Raw genomic sequence first — 17,385 nt, 5'->3', positions numbered from 1 at the left:
AGTGCTTAGAAGAAGAATGTTTAAAATGTTTGGCACTAAATCTTTGAATGATGAGCATGATTGCAATGTTGTTAGTATGAATTCCTTGAATATCCATGATGCTAATGATATGCAAAGCCACAAGCTTGGGGAAGCTATGTTTGATGAAGATGATATTTTTTGTCCCCAAGATTTGATGAGCAAATTTATATGATGAAAGCATGCCTCTATAAACATGTCAATTTTTGTGGAGTGCATTGGGTTTGTAAGTACACACCAATAGGGAAGATAGATATTGCAAGAGGCATAAGTACTTAGAAACCTAAATTGTTGCAAGAAGAGCTAGATGAATGTGCTGAAAATTTATTTTTCTTAGCCTACTTGTGAACTTTGCAATGAACATCATTTTAGTACCCAATGAAAATTGTTTCATGATCGTATATCGTGTCCAAAAATTGTGATGACTTGATTTCCCTTGCACATCAATGAACTTAGTTTGCTTGGGTTATGAAGAAATTAAACGTATAACTAAGGATATTCCAAAATTTGCCTTGATAATTCTTTTTGATCTAGAGGAAATTTATATGTATTGTGCGGTGAATTGTATTGAAAATCCTTATATTGCCAATTACATAAAGAAAAGAAAACAAATAGAAGATGAAGAGAATACTAATGAAAGGGAAGAGACTTCCCAATATCCTCCTATTATTTCTTATGATGAATCAGGTAACGAGGAGGAGCCTTCTATTCAACCAATCTCATTAATAAGGAGCTCCAAAAAGAGGATTGAACCCACACATGATGTGGTGAAGAAGAAGAAAAGAAAAAGGAAGAGAGGTAAAAAGGTATCTCTCCCAAATAAAGTTGCTCCTATTATTGCTGTGCCTCATGAAAATGAAGATGATACACTTGATGATGATCTCGTTATGCCTATTGCTTGTTGTGATGATTATGATTGGGAAGATAATGATACTTCTTATGATCTTGAAAATCTTTTTGGCACTTGCTTGGAAGAATATAATAATTGTTTACTATTGGTGCTATCCATACTATTAATGATGAGAGTGATTATGCTTATGATATGAAAAGGCCCAAGCTTGGGGAAGCTATGTTTGATGAGGATGACATATTTGAGAATATATTTGCTGCAATTAATGTTTGTCCCAAGCTTGGGGATGCTATGTTTAATAATGATATTTTAGCCTCCCAAGTTTTGATATGCAAAGTGTTATGATGATAGCATGCCTCTACTTATGATGATTATATTGATGAAAGTGGGTTTGGAAGAGTGTCAACTTTAGGAAGTAATGATCCCACTATTTTGGAGATGTTGAATCTTATAATATTTATGAAAGTGGATTTGGAGAGGTCATGACTTTATTTAGTATGATCCACTATCTTGGAAGAGGTTTCAATCGATTATGATGAGAACAAAGTTGCTACTTATGATGATTATTGTGATGAAACTTATGCTATAAAAAGTAGTGATGATTATATTTATAAAACTTGTCATGATTATGATTACCCTTTTTCTGAACATTACTCTTTTAATGTGGAAACAATTTATAGTATTCAAGTCTCTTATGATACTCCCACTATTCCGAATGAGAAGAATTTTGCTTATGTGGAGAGTAATAAAATTTCTATGCAATAGATCATGAAAAGAATGCTTTAGGTGCTGGTTATATTGTTGAATTCATTCATGATGCTACTGAAAATTATTATGAGGGAGGAATATATGCTTGTAGGAATTGCAATAATATCAAGTTTCCTCTCTATGTGCTTAAAGTTTTGAAGTTATGCTTGTTTTACCTTCCTATGCAAGTTGATTCTTGTTCCCATAAGTTGTTTGCTCACAAAATCCCTATGCATAGGAAGTGGGTTAGACTTAAATGTGCTAGTCATATTCTTCATGATGCTCTCTTTATGTTTCAATTCTTATCTTTTATGTGAGCATCATTGAAATCATCATGCCTAGCTAGGGGCGTTAAACGATAGCGCTTGTTGGGAGGCAACCCAATTTTATTTTAGTTTCTTGATTTTTGGTCTGTTTAGTAATAAATAATTCATCTAGCCTCTGTTAGATGTGGTTTTATGTTTTAATTAGTGTTTGTGCCAAGTAGAACCTTTGGGAAGACTTGGGTGAAAGTCTTTATGATCATGCTGTAAAAAACAGAAACTTTAGCACTCACGAGATTGAATGAAATTTAAGAGTATTTATTATTTATTTCCTTATATCATGATAAATGTTTATTATTCATGCTAGAATTGTATTAACCGGAAACATAATACATGTGTGAATACATAGACAAACAGAGTGTCACTAGTATGCCTCTACTTGACTAGCTCGTTAATCAAAGATGGTTATGTTTCCTAACCATGACAACAAAGAGTTGTTATTTGATTAACGGGATCACATCATTAGTTGAATGATCTGATTGACATGACCCATTCCATTAGCTTAGCACCCGATTGTTTAGTATGTTGCTATTGCTTTCTTCATGACTTATACATGTTCCTATGACTATGAGATTATGCAACTCCCGTTTGCCGGAGGAACACTTTGTGTGCTACCAAACGTCACAACGTAACTGGGTGATTATAAAGGAGCTCTACAGGTGTCTCCAAAGGTAAATGTTGGGTTGGCGTATTTCGAGATTAGGATTTGTCACTCCGATTGTCGGAGAGGTATCTCTGGGCCCTCTCGGTAATGCACATCACATAAGCCTTGCAAGCATTGCAACTAATGAGTTAGTTGCGGGATGATGTATTACGGAACGAGTAAAGAGACTTGCCAGTGACAAGATTGAACTAGGTATTGAGATACCGACGATCGAATCTCGGGCAAGTAACATACCGATGACAAAGGGAACAACGTATGTTGTTATGCGGTCTGACCGATAAAGATCTTCGTAGAATATGTAGGAGCCAATATGGGCATCCAGGTCCCGCTATTGGTTATTGATCAGAGAGGTGTCTCGGTCATGTCTACATAGTTCTCGAACCCGTAGGGTCCGCACGCTTAACGTTCGTTGACGATATAGTACTATGTGAGTTATGTATGTTGGTGACCGAATGTTGTTCGGAGTCCGGGATGAGATCACGGACATGACGAGGAACTCCGGAATGGTCCGGAGATAAAGTTTGATATATGTGATAATAGTGTTTGGTCACCGGAAGGGTTCCGGAAATCACCGGAAGGGGTTCCGGATGTTTCCCGAAATGTTTGGGTACGAGAACACTTTATTTGGGCCAAAGGGGAAAGCCCACAAGGTTTTTGGAAAGCGCAAAAGGAAGTTTTGCGGAGTCCAGGGCCAGACGCCAGGGTCCCTGGCGTCTGGGTCCAGACGCCGGGAACCCTGGCGTCTGGCCCTGGAGTCCGAGAAGGACTCTTGCCTTTCGGGTGAAACCGACTTTGTGGAGGCTTTTACTCCAAGTTTCGACCCCAGCTCAACATATAAATAGAGGGGTAGGGCTAGCACCAAAGACACATCAAGAAACACCAAGCCGTGTGCCGGCAACCCCGTCCCCTCTAGTTTATCCTCCGTCATAGTTTTCGTAGTGCTTAGGCGAAGCCCTGCGGAGATTGTTCTTCACCAACACCGTCACCACGCCGTCGTGCTGCCGGAACTCATCTACTACTTCGCCCCTCTTGCTGGATCGAGAAGGCGAGGACGTCACGAGCTGAACGTGTGCAATCGCGGAGGTGTCGTACTTTCGGTACTAGGCATCGGTCGATCATGAAGACGTACGACTACATCAACCGGGTTGTGATAACGCTTCCGCTTACGGTCTACAAGGGTACTGCAAACGATACTCTCCCCTCTCGTTGCTATGCATCACCATGATCTTGCGTGTGCGAGGAAATTTTTGAAATTACTACGTTCCCCAACAGACGGTCTACGAGGGTACGTAGACAACACTCTCTCCTCTCGTCGCTATGCATCACCATGATCTTGCGTGTGCGTAGGAAATTTTTTGAAATTACTACGTTCCCCAACAGTGGCATCCGAGCCTAGGTTTTATATGTTGATGTTATATGCACGAGTAGAACACAAGTGAGTTGTGGGCGATATAAGTCATACTGCTTACCAGCATGTCATACTTTGGTTCAGCGGTATTGTTGGACGAAGCGGCCCGGACCAACATTACGCGTACGCTTACGCGAGACCGGTTCTCCCGACGTGCTTTGCACAGAGGTGGCTAGCGGGTGACAGTTTCTCCAACTTTAGTTAAACCGAGTGTGGCTATGCCCGGTCCTTGCGACGGTTAAAACAACACCAACTTGACAAACTATCATTGTGGTTTTGATGCGTAGGTAAGATTGGTTCTTGCTTAAGCCCGTAGCAGCCACGTAAAACTTGCAACAACAAAGTAGAGGACGTCTAACTTGTTTTTGCAGGGCATGTTGTGATGTGATATGGTCAAGACATGATGCTAAATTTTATTGTATGAGATGATCATGTTTTGTAACCGAGTTATCAGCAACTGGCAGGAGCCATATGGTTGTCGCTTTATTGTATGCAATGCAATCGCGCTGTAATGCTTTACTTTATCACTAAGCGGTAGCAATAGTCGTGGAAGCATAAGATTGGCGAGACGACAACGATGCTACGATGGAGATCAAGGTGTCGCGCCGGTGACGATGGTGATCATGACGGTGCTTCGGAGATGGAGATCACAGGCACAAGATGATGATGGCCATATCATATCACTTATATTGATTGCATGTGATGTTTATCTTTTATGCATCTTATCTTGCTTTGATTGACGGTAGCATTATAAGATGATCTCTCACTAAATTATCAAGAAGTGTTCTCCCTGATTATGCACCGTTGCGAAAGTTCTTCGTGCTGAGACACCACGTGATGATCGGGTGTGATAGGCTCTATGTTCAAATACAACGGGTGCAAAACAGTTGCACACGCGGAATACTCATGTTATACTTGACGAGCCAAGCATATACAGATATGGCCTCGGAACACGGAGACCGAAAGGTCGAGCGTGAATCATATAGTAGATATGATCAACATAGTGATGTTCACCAATGAAACTACTCCATCTCACGTGATGATCGAACATGGTTTAGTTGATTTGGATCACGTAATCACTTAGAGGATTAGAGGGATGTCTATCTAAGTGGGAGTTCTTAAGTAATATGATTAATTGAACTTAAATTTATCATGAAATTAGTCCTGGTAGTATTTTGCAAATTATGTTGTAGATCAATAGCTCGCGTTGTTGCTTCCCTGTGTTTATGTTGATGTATTCCTAGAGAAAATTGTGTTGAAAGATGTTAGTAGCAATGATGCGGATTGGATCCGTGATCTAAGGTTTATCCTCATTGCTGCACAGAAGAATTATGTCCTTGATGCACCGCTAGGTGAAGGACCTATTGCAGGAGCAGATGCAGACGTTATGAATGTTTGGCTAGCTCAATATGATGACTACTTGATAGTTTAGTGCACCATGCTTAATGGCTTAGAATCGGGACTTCAAAGACGTTTTGAACGTCATGGACCATATGAGATGTTCCAGGAATTGAAGTTAATATTTCAAGCAAATACCCGAGTTGAGAGATATGAAGTCTCCAACAAGTTCTATAGCTAAAAGGTGGAGGAGAATCGCTCAACTAGTGAGCATGTGCTCAGATTGTCTGGGTACTACAATCGCTTGAATCAAGTGGGAGTTAATCTTCCAGATAAGATAGTGATTGATAGAATTCTCTAGTCACCATCACCAAGTTAGTAAGAACTTCGTGATGAACTATAATATGCAAGGGATAACGGAAACAACTCCCAAGCTCTTCGTGATGCTGAAATCAACGAAGGTAGAAATCAAGAAAAACATCAAGTGTTGATGGTTGACAAGATCACTAGTTTCAAGAAAAGGGCAGAGGGAAGAAGGGGAACTTCAAGAAGAACAGCAAGCAAGTTTCTGCTCAAGTGAAGAAGCCCAAGTCTGGTCCTAAGCCTGAGACTAAGTGCTTCTACTGCAAAGGGACTGGTCACTGGAAGCGGAACTACCCCAAGTGATTGGAGGATAAGAAGGATGGCAAAGTGAAAATAAGTATATTTGATATACATGTTATTGATGTGTACTTTACTAGTGTTTATAGCAAACCCTCAGTATTTGATACTAGTTCAGTTGCTAAGATTAGTAACTCGAAATGGGAGTTGCAGAATAAACAGAGACTAGTTAAGGGTGAAGTGACAATGTGTGTTGGAAGTGGTTCAAAGATTGATATGATCATCATCGCACACTCCCTATAATTTCGGGATTAGTGTTGAACCTAAATAAGTGTTATTTGGTGTTTGCGTTGAGCATGAATATGATTTGATCATGTTTATTGTAATACGATTATTCATTTAAGTAAGAAGAATAAATTGTTGTTCTGTTTACATGAATAAAACCTTATATGGTTACACACCCAATGAAAATAGTTCGTTGGATCTCGATCATAGTGATACACATAATCATAATATTGAAACCAAAAGATGCAAAGTTAATAATGATAGTGCAACTTATTTGTAGCACTGCCGTTTAGGTCATATTGGTGTAAAGCGCATGAAGAAACTCCATGCTGATGGGCTTTTGGAATCACTTGATTATGAATCAGTTGATGCTTGCGAACCATGCCTCATGGGCAAGATGACTAAAACTCTGTTCTTCGGAACAATGGAGCGAGCAACAGATTTGTTGGAAATCATACATACTGATGTATGTGGTCCGATGAATATTAAGGCTCGCGACAGGTATCATTATTTTCTGATCTTCATAGATGATTTGAGTAGATATGAGTATATCTACTTGATGAAACATAAGTCTGAAACATTTGAAAAGTTCAAAGAATTTCAGAGTGAAGTGAAAAATCATCGTAACAAGAAAATAAAGTTTCTACGATCTGATCGTAGAGAAGAGTATTTGAGTTACGAGTTTGGCCTTTAGTTAAAAACAATGTGAAATAGTTTCACTACTCATGCCACCTGGAACACCACAATGTAATGGTGTGTCCGAACGTCATAACCATACTTTATTAGATATGGTGCGATCTATGATGTCTCTTGCCGATCTACCACTATTGTTTTGGGGTTATGCATTAAAGACAGCTGCATTCACGTTAAAAGGGCACCATCAAAATCCGTTGAGACGACGCCTTATGAACTGTGGTTTGGCAAGAAACCAAAGTTGTCGTTTCTGAAAGTTTGGGGCTGCGATGCTTATGTGAAAAAGCTTCAACCTGATAAGCTCGAACCCAAATCGGAGAAATGTGTCTTCATAGGATATCCAAAGGAAACTATTGGATACACCTTCTATCACAGATCCGAAGGCAAGACTTTTGTTGCTAAATTCGGAAACTTTCTGGAGAAGGAGTTTCTCTCGAAAGAAGTGAGTGGGAGGAAAGTGGAACTTGACGAGGTAACTGTACCTGCTCCCTTATTGGAAAGTAATACATCACAGAAAACTGTTTCAGTGGCACCTACACCAGTTAGTGAGGAAGCTAATGATGATGATCATGAAACTTTAGATCAAGATACTACTGATCCTCGTAGATCAACCAGAGTGAGATCCGCGCCAGAGTGGTACGGTAATCATGTTCTGGAAGTCATGCTACTAGATCATGATGAACCTACGAACTATGAAGAAGCGATGGTGAGCCCAAATTCCGCAAAATGGCTTGAAGCCATGAAATCTGAGATGGGATCCATGTATGAGAACAAAGTATGGACTTTGGTTGACTTGCCCGGTGATAGGCAAGCAATTGAGAATAAATGGATCTTCAAGAAGAAGACTGATGCTGACGGTAATATTACTATCTACAAAGCTCGACTTGTCGCAAAAGGTTTTCGGCAAGTTCAAGGGATTGACTACGATGAGACCTTCTCACCCGTAGCGATGCTTAAGTCTGTCCGAATCATGTTAACAATTGCCGCATTTTATGATTATGAAATTTGGCAGATGGATGTCAAAACTGCATTCCTGAATGGATTTCTGGAAGAAGAGTTGTATATGATGCAACCAGAAGGTTTTGTCGATCCAAAGGGAGCTAACAAAGTGTGCAAGCTCCAGCGATCCATTTATGGACTGGTGCAAGCCTCTCGGAGTTGGAATAAACGCTTTGATAGTGTGATCAAAGCATTTGGTTTTATACAGACTTTTGGAGAAGCCTGTATTTACAAGAAAGTGAGTGGGAGCTCTGTAGCATTTCTGATATTATATGTGGATGACATATTACTAATTGGAAATGATATAGAATTTCTGGATAGCATAAAGGGATACTTGAATAAGAGTTTTTCAATGAAAGACCTCGGTGAAGCTGCTTACATATTGAGCTTCAAGATCTATAGAGATAGATCAAGACGCTTGATAAGTTTTTTCAATGAGTACATACCTTGACAAGATTTTGAAATAGTTCAAAATGGAGCAGTCAAAGAAAGAGTTCTTGCCTGTATTACAAGGTGTGAAGTTGAGTAAGACTCAAAGCCCGACCATGGTAGAAGATAGAAAGAGAATGAAAGTCATTCCCTATGCGTTGGCCATAGGTTCTATAAAGTATGTCATGCTGTATACCAGATCTATTGTATACCCTGCACTGATTTGGCAAGGGAATACAATAGTGATCTAGGAGTAGATCACTGGACAGCGGTCAGAATTATCCTTAGTGAAATAAGGATATGTTTCTCGATTATGGACGTGACAAAAAGGTTCGTCGTAAAGGGTTACGTCGATGCAAGTTTTTGACACTGATCCAGATGATTCTAAATCTCAATCTGGATACATATTGAAAGTGGGAGCAATTAGCTAGAGTATCTCCGTGCAGAGCATTGTAGACATTGAATTTTGCAAAATACATACGGATCTGAATTTGGCAGGCCCGTTGACTAAATTTCTCTCACAAGCAAAACATGATCACTCTTTGGGTGTTAATCACATAGCGATGTGAACTAGATTATTGAATCTAGTAAACCCTTTGGGTGTTAGTCACATGGAGGTGTGAACCAATCACATAAAGATGTGAACTATTGGTGTTAATCACATAGCGATGTGATCTAGATTATTGACTCTAGTGCAAGTGGGAGACTGAAGGAAATATGCCCTAGAGGCAATAATATAGTTATTATTTATTTCCTTATATCATGATAAATGTTTATTATTCATGCTAGAATTGTATTAATCGGAAACATAATACATGTGTGAATACATAGACAAACAGAGTGTCACTAGTATGCCTCTACTTGACTAGCTCGTTAATCAAAGATGGTTATGTTTCCTAACCATAGACAAAAGAGTTGTTATTTGATTAATAGGATCACATCATTAGTTGAATGATCTGATTGACATGACCCATTCCATTAGCTTAGCACCCGATCATTTAGTATGTTGATATTGCTTTCTTCATGACTTATACATGTTCCTATGACTATGAGATTATGCAACTCCCGTTTGCCAGAGGAACACTTTGTGTACTACCAAACGTCACAACGTAACCGGGTGATTATAAAGGAGCTCTACAGGTGTCTCCAAAGGTAAATGTTGGGTTGGCGTATTTCGAGATTAGGATTTGTCACTCCGATTGTCGGAGAGGTATCTCTGGGCCCTCTCGGTAATGCACATCACATAAGCCTTGCAAGCATTACAACTAATGAGTTAGTTGCGAGATGATGTATTACGGAACGAGTAAAGAGACTTGCTAGTGACGATATTGAACTAGGTATTGAGATACCGATGATCGAATCTCGGACAAGTAACATACCGATGACAAAGGGAACAACGTATGTTGTTATGCGGTCTGACCGATAAAGATCTTCGTAGAACATGTAGGAGCCAATATGGGCATCCAGGTCCCGCTATTGGTTATTGACCAGAGAGGTGTCTCGGTCATGTCTACATAGTTCTCGAACCCGTAGGGTCCGCACGCTTAACGTTCGTTGACGATATAGTACTATGTGAGTTATGTATGTTTGTGACCGAATGTTGTTCGGAGTCCGGGATGAGATCATGGACATGACGAGGAACTCCGGAATGGTCCGGAGATAAATTTTGATATATGTGATAATAGTGTTTGGTCACCGGAAGGGTTCCGGAAATCACCGGAAGGGGTTCCGGATGTTTCCCGAAATGTTTGGGTACGAGAACACTTTATTTGGGCCAAAGGGGAAAGCCCACAAGGTTTTTGGAAAGCGCAAAAGGAAGTTTTGCGGAGTCCAGGGGCCAGACGCTAGGGTCCCTGGTGTCTGGGTCCAGACGCCGGGAACCCTGGCGTCTGGCCCTGGAGTCGGAGAAGGACTCTTGCCTTTCGGGTGAAACCGACTTTGTGGAGGCTTTTACTCCAAGTTTCGACCCCAGGGCTCAACATATAAATAGAGGGGCAGGGCTAGCACAAAGGACACATCAAGAAACACCAAGCCGTGTGCCGACAACCCCGTCTCCTCTAGTTTATCCTTTGTCATAGTTTTCATAGTGCTTAGGCAAATCCCTGCGGAGATTGTTCTTCACCAACACCGTCACCACGCCGTCGTGCTGCTGGAACTCATCTACTACTTCACCCCTCTTGCTGGATCGAGAAGGCGAGGACGTCACCGAGCCGAACGTGTGCAGAACTCGGAGGTGCCGTGCTTTCGGTACTTGGATAGGTCGGACGTGAATACGTATGACTACATCAACCGCGTTGATATAACGCTTCCGCGAACGGTCTACGAGGGTACGTAGACAACACTCTCCCCTCTCGTTGCTATGCATCACCATGATCTTGCGTGTGCGTAGGAAATTTTTTGAAATTACTATGTTCCCCAACAGAGATTAGCTTCAACTTTTTACTGGAGAGTGGTATTTAGTTGATTCTTTTTGCATATGATTACTAGAAAAATTCCTCAGGTCCACCAATTTATTTTATTATTTTTGGAGTTCCACAAGTATACGTTAGTTACAGATTACTACAGACTGTTCTGTTTTTGACAGATTCTGTTTTTCGTGTGTTGTTTGCTTATTTTGATGAATCTATGGCTAGTAAAATAGTTTATAAACCATAGAGAAGTTGGAATAAAGTAGGTTTAACACCAATATAAATAAATAATGAGTTCATTACAGTATCTTGAAGTGGTGTTTTGTTTTCTTTCGCTAACGGAGCTTACGAGTTTTCTGTTAAGTTTTGTGTTGTGAAGTTTTCAAGTTTTGGGTAAAGATTCGATGGACTATGGAATAAGGAGTGGCAAGAGCCTAAGCTTGGGGATGCCCAAGGTAATATTCAAGGATAACCAAGAGCCTAAGCTTGGGGATGCCCCGGAAGGCATCCCCTCCTTCATCTTCGTTCATCAGTAACTTTACTTGGAGCTATATTTTTATTCACCACATGATATGTGTTTTGCTTGGAGCGTCATTTTGTTTTCTTTAGCTTTGCTTGCTGCTTGAATAAAGTATCAAGATCTGAAATTCATAAATGTTAGAGAGTCTCCACATAGTTGCATAATTATCCGACTACTCATTGATTTTCACTTATATCTTTCGGAGTAGTTTTGTTATTGCTCTAGTACTTCACTTATATCTTTTAGAGCATGGTGGTAGTTTTATTTTGAAGAAATATATGAACTCTCATGCTTCACTTATATTATTTTGAGAGTCTTAAATAGCATGGTAATTGGCTTAAATAATCCTAATATGCTAAGCATACAAGATTTGTAAGAATTCTATGAGTGTGTTGAATACTAAGAGAAGTTTGATGCTTGATGATTGTTTCAAGATATGGAGGTAGTGATATTAAAGTCGTGCTAGTTGAGCAGTTGTGAATTTGAGAAATACTTGTGTTGAAATTTGCAAGTCCCGTAGCATGCACGTATGGTAAACGTTATGTAACAAATTTGAAACATGAGGTGTTATTTGATTGTCCTCCTTATGAGTGGCGGTCGGGGACGAGCGATGGTCTTTTCCTACCAATCTATCCCCCTAGGAGCATGCGCGTAGTGCTTTGGTTTTTGATGGCTTGTAGATTTTTGCAATAAGTATATGAGTTCTTCATGACTAATGTTGAGTCCATGGATTATACGCACTCTCACCCTTCCATCATTGCTAGCCTCTTCGGTACCGTGCATTGCCCTTTCTCACATTGAGAGATTATGCAAACTTCGCTGGTACATCCAAACCCCGTGATATGATACGCTCTTTCACACATAAACCTCCTTATATCTTCCTCAAAACAGCCACCATACCTACCTATTATGGCATTTCCATAGCCATTGTGAGATATATTGCCATGCAACTTTCCACCATTCTATTCATCATGACACGTCCATCATTGTCATATTGCTAGCATGATCATGTAGTTGACATAGTATTCGTGGCAAAGCCACGGTTCATAATTCTTTCATACATGTCACTCTTGATTCATTGCATATCCCGATACACAGCCGGAGGCATTCATATAGAGTCATACTTTGTTCTAGTATCGAGTTGTAATCATTGAGTTGTAAATAAATAGAAGTGTGATGATCATCATTCAATAGAGCATTGTCCCAAAAAAAAAGAGAAAGGCCAAAAAAAAGAAGGCCCAAATAAAAGGGCAATGCTACTATCCCTTTCTCCACACTTGTGCTTCGAAGTAGTACCATGATTTTCATGATAGAGAGTCTCTTGAGTTGTCACTTTCATATACTAGTGGGAATTTTTCATTATAGAACTTGGCTTGTATATTCCAATGATGGGCTTCCTCAAGTGCTCTAGGTCTTCGTGAGCAAGCAAGTGGATAAACACCCACTTATTAGTTTCTTTTGTTGAGCTTTCATTCATTTATAGCTCTAGTGCATCCGTTGCATGGCAATCCCTACTCCTCGCATTAACATCAATCAATGGGCATCTCCATAACTCATTGATTAGCCTTGTTGATTTTTGTCTTCTCCACATAACCCCCATCATCACATTCTATTCCACCCATAGTGCTATATCCATGGCTCGCGCTCATGTATTGCGTGAAAGTTTATAAGTTTGAGATTACTAAAGTATGAAACAATTGCTTGGCTTGTCATCGGGGTTGTGCATGATGAGAGCATTCTTGTGTGACAAAAATGGAGCATGACTAAACTATATGATTTTGTAGGGATGAACTTTCTTTGGCCATGTTATTTTGAGAGGACATAATTGCTTAGTTAGTATGCTTGAAGTATTATGATTTTTATGTCAATATGAACTTTTGTCTTGAATCTTTCGGATCTGAATATTCCTACCACAATTAAGAAGAATTACATTGAAATTATGCCAAGTAGCACTCCGCATCAACAATTCTTTTTTATCATTTACCTACTCGAGGACGAGCAGGAATTAAGCTTGGGGATGCTTGATATGTCTCCAATGTATCTATAATTTTTGATTGCTCCATGCTATATTATCTACTCTTTTGGGCAATATTGGGATTTATTATCCACTTTTATATTATTTTTGGGACTAACCTATTAACCGGAGGCCCAGCCCAGATTTGTTGTTTTTGCCTATTTCAGTGTTTCGAAGAAAAGGAATATCAAACGGAGTCGAAACTGAACGAAATCAACAGGAGGAGTTATTTTTGGAAGGAAAGCTAACGGATGGACTTGGACCCCACGTCAGGAGAGAAGGGAGGTGCCCACGAGGGTGGGGGCGCCCCCCCTAGGGCGCGCCCCCTGCCTCGTGGGGCCCCCGAAGCTCCACCAACATACTTCCTTCACCCATATATACCTACGTACCCTAAAACTTCCAGAACAGAGAATAGATTGGGAGTTCCGCCGCCGCAAGCCTCTGTAGCCACCAAAATTCAATCGGGACCCTGTTCCGGCACCCTGCCGGAGGGGGGAACCCTCACCGGTGGCCATCTTCATCATCCCGACGCTCTCCATGACGAGGAGGGAGTAGTTCACCCTCGGGGCTGAGGGTATGTACCAGTAGCTATGTGTTTGATCTCTCTCTCTCTCTCTCTCTCGTGTTCTTGATTTGGCATGATCTTGATGTATCGCAAACTTTGCTATTATAGTTGGATCTTATGTTGCTTCTCCCCCTCTACAATCTTGTAATGGATTGAGTTTTCCCTTTGAAGTTATCTTATCGGATTGAGTCTTTAAAGATTTGAGAACACTTGATGTATGTCTTGCCGTGCGTATCTGTGGTGACAATGGGATATCACGTGATTCACTTGATGTATGTTTTGGTGATCAACTTGCGGGTTCCTCCCATGAACCTATGCATAGGGGTTGGCACACATTTTCTTCATGATTCTCTGGAAGAAACTTTGGGCACTCTTTGAGGTTCTATGTGTTGGTTGAATAGATGAATCCGAGATTGTGTGATGCACATCGTATAATCATACCCCACGGATACTTGAGGTGACATTGGAGTATCTAGGTGACATTAGGGTTTTTGCTGATTTGTGTCTTAAGGTGTTATTCTAGTACGAACTCTAGGGCTGTTTGTGACACTTATAGGAATAGCCCAACGGATTGATTGGAAAGAATAACTTTGAGGTGGTTTCGTACCCTACCATAATCTCTTCATTTGTTTTACGCTATTAGTGACTTTGGAGTGACTCTTTGTTGCATGTTGAGGGATAGTTATATGATCCAACTATGTTATTATTGTTGAGAGAACTTGCACTACTCAAAGTATGAACCCTAGGCCTTGTTTCCTATCATTGCAATACCGTTTACGCTCACTTTTACCACTTGTTACCTTGCTGTTTTTATATTTTCAGATTACAAAACCTATATGTACCATCCATATTGCACTTGTATCACCATCTCTTCGCCGAACTAGTGCACCTATACAATTTACCATTGTATTGGATGTGTTGGGGACACAAGAGACTCTTTGTTATTTGGTTGCAGGGTTGCTTGAGAGAGACCATCTTCATCCTACGCCTCCTACGGATTGATAAACCTTAGGTCATCCACTTGAGGGAAATTTGCTACTGTCCTACAAACCTCTGCACTTGGAGGCCCAACAACGTCTACAAGGAGAAGGTTGCATAGTAGACATCAGGGATGTACATACCTATGGAAATGATTTTCTGGGATTCACCATGTGGGATGTACATACCTACATAAATGATTGGGTTTCGATGCCTCGCCCGATCGCACACGAGCTCATTTGGTGTCCCAAGAGGGCCTATCCCCGATGGTTTCTGGGTCGTGTGGGAAGGACCCCCCTATCGCCCACACTCACTTGGCGACGGTTCCAAATGCCGTCACGGAAAGGGGTTAAAAACCGTTTGTATAGCACCGACACGTACTAGTGTATGTTCCATGACAATACAAAAATTATCATCACGGAAGTGTCCACTTCCATGACGATAAATGGCGCGTCATGGAAGTGCTTTCGTCAAGGGTAACCGACACGTGACATCCACCGTAACGGGTCGTCATTAAGCTATCGGGTTCTGGTTTGAATCTCATAACCCGTTAACAGCCCGGACCAATGGGGATTTTCCACGTGTAAAATTCTCAGCGGCGAGAGGAACCACGTGTTGGCTCACCGTTGGGATAGATGTCATCCAGTCATTGGACCGGAGGAGCGTATGATATGTCGACACAAGGCATGGCCCAAGAGAGGCCCATTCCGGTGAAAGGGCCGGCCCGTTTGACTTGGTCAAAAGGTAGCGGGCCGCCCCACGAAAAGCCTGTTAACGGCGTGTTCGCATATAGCCCATTTACAGACCGCTAACTCACGGCCCATTACGGCCTATCCGAATTAGGCCAATAGTGTCATCTGGGCCGTCCAATATGATTCCAGCCCATTGTAACTTCCGGCCCATGTATTGTTGGGGAACGTAGCATGCAATTACAAAAAATTTCCTACGCTCATGCAAGATCTTTCTAGGAGATGCATAGCAACGAGAGGAGAAGAGTGTGTCCACGTACCCTCGTAGACCGAAAGCGGAAGCGTTAGGTTAATGCGGTTGATGTAGTCAAACGTCTTCACGATCCAACCGATCCAAGTACCAAACGTACGGCACCTCCGAGTTTAGTACACATTCGGCTCGATGACGTCCCTCGAACTCTTGATCCAGCGGAGGGTCGAGGGAGAGTTCTATCAGCACGACGGCGTGGTGACGGTGATGGTGATGTGATCCGTGCAGGGCTTCGCCTAAGCACTACGACGTTATGACTGCAGGAGTAAACTGTGGAGGGGGGCACCGCACACGCCTAAGAGAACAACTGATGTGCCTTTGGGGTGCCCCCCGCCCCCGTATGTAAAGGAGGGGAGGAGGAGATGGCCGGTCCTAGGGGTGGTGCACCATGGGGGGTCGTCCTACTAGGACTCCACTCCTAGTAGGATTCCCCCCCCCCCTCCCTCTTCCTTCCAACAGAGAGGGGAAAGGGGACAGAGTGGAGATGGAGAAGGAAAGGGGGATCGCGCCCCCACCCCTTGTCCAATTCGGATTGGGCAGGGGGAGGTGTGTGCCACCTCTTGTGGCCTACCTCCCTCTCTCCACTATGGCCCATGATGCCCATTAGCTTTCCCGGGGGGTTCCGGTAACCTCCCTGTACTCCGAAAAATCCCCGAACCTCTTCGGAACCAATTTAGTGTCCGTATATAACCTTCCAATATATCAATCTTTACCTCTCAACCATTTCGAGACTCCTCGTCATGTCAGTGATCTCATCTGGGACTCCGAACAAACTTCGGTCACCAAATCACACAACTTATAATACAAATCGTCATCACACGTTAAGCGTGCGGACCCTACGGGTTCAAGAACTATGTAGACATGACCGAGACACATCTCCGGTCAATAACCAATAGCGGAACCTGGATGCTCATATTGGTTCCTACATATTCTATGAAGATCTTTACCGGTCAAACCACATAACAACGTACGTTATTCCCTTTGTCATCGGTATGTTACTTGCCTGAGATTCGATCGTCGGTATCATCATACCTAGTTCAATCACATTACCGGCAAGTCTCTTTACTCGTTCCATAATGCATCATCCCGTAACTAACTCATTAGTAACATTGCTTGCAAGGCTTATAGTGATGTGCATTACCGAGAGGGCCCAGAGATACCTCTCCGATACTCAGAGTGACAAATCCTAATCTTGATCTATGCCAACCAAACAAACACCTTAGGATACACCTTTAGAGCATATTTATAATCACCCAGTTACGTTGTGACATTTGATAGCACACAAGGTGTTCCTCCGGTATTCGGGAGTTGCATAATCTCATAGTCAGAGGAATATGTATAAGTCATGAAGAAAGCAATAGCAATAAAACTTAACGATCATTATGATAAGCTAGCGGATGGGTCTTGTCCATGACATCATTCTCTAATGATGTGATCTAGTTCATCAAATGACAACACATGTCTATGGTCAGGAAAAATAACCATCTTTGATCAACGAGGTAGTCAAGTAGAGGCATACTAGGAACACTCTGCTTTGTCTATGTATT

This window comes from Triticum urartu, chromosome 7 (assembly GCF_003073215.2).
Source record: "Triticum urartu cultivar G1812 chromosome 7, Tu2.1, whole genome shotgun sequence".
Lineage (NCBI taxonomy): Eukaryota > Viridiplantae > Streptophyta > Magnoliopsida > Poales > Poaceae > Triticum > Triticum urartu.
Note: the sequence above shows the minus strand (reverse complement) of the source record.